General features: G+C 32.3%; 1 long non-coding RNA gene across 2 annotated transcripts; it reads left to right on the top strand.

Annotated features, from left to right (window-relative positions):
* The first annotated feature begins 514 nt into the window (after positions 1–514).
* Positions 515–2,697, top strand: LOC149199144 (uncharacterized). 2 transcript variants are annotated; one of them, XR_016253239.1, is made up of 4 exons: positions 515–749; positions 1,579–1,706; positions 1,914–2,138; positions 2,392–2,697. It is a non-coding gene; the product is annotated as an uncharacterized LOC149199144 (long non-coding RNA). The 2 variants fall into 2 exon arrangements; XR_016253238.1 differs by having other exon boundaries at positions 1,514–1,706.
* Positions 2,698–3,090: the final 393 nt, after the last annotated feature.

Raw genomic sequence — 3,090 nt, 5'->3', positions numbered from 1 at the left:
AGGGTTTTAAATATTAATTAATAAATATAAATATTAATCGTATGATTTTATTTTATTTTTATTTTTACTTTATTTGATAAAGCAAAATGTTTACATAACTTTTTTTTCCTTATTTTATTTTTGAGAGAGTAAAAATGTTTAAGGTAGGTTTTTTTATATTTTTATTAATAAATATAAATATTAATTGTATGATTTTATTTTATTTTTATTTTTACTTTATTTGACAAAGTAAGATGTTTACATAACATAATACGTAACATCTCTTGCATACTAGGTTGGAGAGCGCCATGGATGAAATGTGACTTATTTGAGCTCAACTAAAAATAAATTCACAACCGTTGATCTTGGGATGACAAAATCTAATCTTAGCCATTGAATTCTAGGTTTAGGGTTTTAGTCGTTAAAATGTTATAAAAGGAGATTCGAAGGAGAGGTGAAAACACTATTCACTCCATCTTGGGATGGCAAAATCTAATCGTAGTCATTGAAATTTAGGGTTAGGGTTCTAGTCATTAAAAGGTTATATAAGGAGATTTGAAGGAGAGGTGAAGACACTATTCACTCCGATACTCCAGTGTGCCAAGGAAGGCATGGTCCAAGGAAGGTGCGGAAGGTGCAGCAAGGAGATCTAAATCACAACAAAGGAGGCCTTGATCAAGGAGATCTGAATCACGGCCAAGGAGGTAGATCTCAACAAAGGAAGCCTTGATCAAGGAGATCTAAATCACAACCAAAGAGGTCTTGATAAGGTAAAGATCTAGATTACACCCAAGAAGGGCTTCAGTGAACTAGATCTAATTCTTCATTTAAGCCATTATTCTTGGTACTAATCCCAAATTCTTTTTTTTTTGTAAGCTTAGGTGGGACCTTCTCATTTTCGAGTTTTTACATGTCCGTTATTCCTGGTACTAATCCCAAATTCATAATAAAACACGTTTTTGTTTTTTCCATTTGTGGATTTTCTAATAGTAAATCATGTGCCCAATGTGGTGATGATTTATGTGTATGTCTAGTGTGCAATTTTAATTTAGAACTTAGCCATGCATAAATTAATAAATAATTTAAGAGTTCGTTAGAAATTTATTGCTAGGTTGAAATAAATTTTAACAAAATACTATTACAAATAAGTCAATAAAAAGATGCAACACATCACTTATTAGTGTGGTAAAAGTTGTGAGTGCATTTGGAAACGCCCGTATAGTATGGCAGGGCAGGGCAGGGCAGGTGGCATTTCTGTGTTATGTGTCTAGATCTTTCGGGATGTTCTTAGAGATTTCTCTCTTCTTTGGTCTCTCTTTTCCTCTGTATTGGAAATATGTAAATTTTCTTTGTTATAAAGATGATCTGTTTTTTCCTCCAAAGGCGGATTTCAACATTGCTTCGACTCAAATCCTCCTTGTCTGGACGCAAATCCGATTTATTTGTTATAAAAAATGAATGATTTATTTTTCAAAAAATTAGTACAAAAGAAAAAAAGGATTGCCATTTCTGAATCTTTGTCCAAGCTTTTCAGGTTAACCGAGCAGATAAACTCCGATATAACGAGTGAGCATGTTTTGGGAAAAAACTTGTTTTCAGGGCGACGAGCAGATCAACTCCAAAATACGAAGTCCAAATGTTTCAGAAAAAAAACTTGTTTTCAGGGGTGCGAGCAGATCAACTCGAAGATATCGAGTCAAATTGATTCGGAGCTGATTCGGAAGAAGGTATGCTTTAATTAAATATTAGGGTTTCCACTTCCAATGCAAAAGTTTCTGATGTGGAGCGAAAGAAATGATCTAGCTTCTCATCTAAGCACGCCAATGCAATTTGACTCCGATTCCATTTCTCTGTATACTTTTCTTTGCTGTCTGCTTTTGACTGTAAACATTTCTGATATCTTCTGATAATTTCGATTTTCTTGAAATTTTCAGGGCCCTTCATTACTAAATATTTACCGAGAATTTCGGAAAGTTCGTTGAGTTTCGAAGAACTTTCGACTTTCCAGGGTGACGAGGAGATGAACTACGAGAAACCAAGTCAGAGTGCTTCCGTAAAAGCTTTTGAAGGCGACGAGCTAGGTGGTCGTCATACTGAGGAGCTAATAAACTCTGCGATGCCAAATTCTGAAACAAAAAATAAAAATGATTCGGAAGAAGGTACGCTTTAATTAAATATTAGGGTTTCCACTTCCAATGCAAAACTTGTTCTTGTGGAGCCATACAAATGCTCTAGCTTCTCATCTAAGCAGTCAATGCAATATATTTCAATTTCTTTGCGTATATTTCAATTTCTGGTCTCAGATAATTTGATTCCAATTCCATTTCTCTGTATACTTTTCTTTGCTGTCTGCTTTCGACTGTAAACATTTCTGATATCTTCTGATAATTTCGATTTTCTTGAAATTTTCAGGGCCCTTCATTCCTAAATATTTACAGAGAATTTCTGAAAGTTCGTTTTCTAGAGTTTCGAAGAACTTTCGACTTTTTGTTCGATATTTCAGATAGTTCTTTTTTCCTTCCAAATCAATCCTGGACAATATCTGACCCGATTCTTCTGGCCCCAAATCAATATTTACAGAAGAACACATTTTCAGATAGTTTGGGCTAGCCGGTCATATTTACCACATATTTCTTTGCCTTCAACAATATTTAATTCTGATTTATGTTCTTTGTCATATGATCTGCTTTTAATGAAACTTTAGACTATTTTAATTTCTGATTGTATTTCCATATCACGTGATCTGCTTTTAATGAATCTTTCTCACAGTATAGACTATGTATAAACATGATCTGCTTTTAATGAATTTTTCTCACAGTATAGACTATGTATAAACATGATCTGCTTTTAATGAATTTTTCTCACAGTATAGACTATGTATAAACTATTTTTAATTCTGATTGTCTTTCTGTGTTATATTATTAGTTTTTAATGAATTTTTTAATAGTGTTTATATTAAATGTATTGTTATAACAATTTCAAATATCAAATGTATTGTTATAACAACAATTTCAAATACCAAATGTATTGTTATAACAACAATTTCAAATACCAAATGTATTGTTTATATCAAATATATAAAATGTATTGTTATAACGACAATTTCAAATA

The sequence above is a fragment of the Pinus tabuliformis genome, chromosome 2_1 (genome assembly GCF_031772625.1).
Source record: "Pinus tabuliformis cultivar Carrire ecotype Pingquan chromosome 2_1, CPIR1, whole genome shotgun sequence".
Classification (NCBI taxonomy): domain Eukaryota; kingdom Viridiplantae; phylum Streptophyta; class Pinopsida; order Pinales; family Pinaceae; genus Pinus; species Pinus tabuliformis.
Note: the sequence above shows the minus strand (reverse complement) of the source record. Positions and strands in the feature narration are given on the sequence as shown.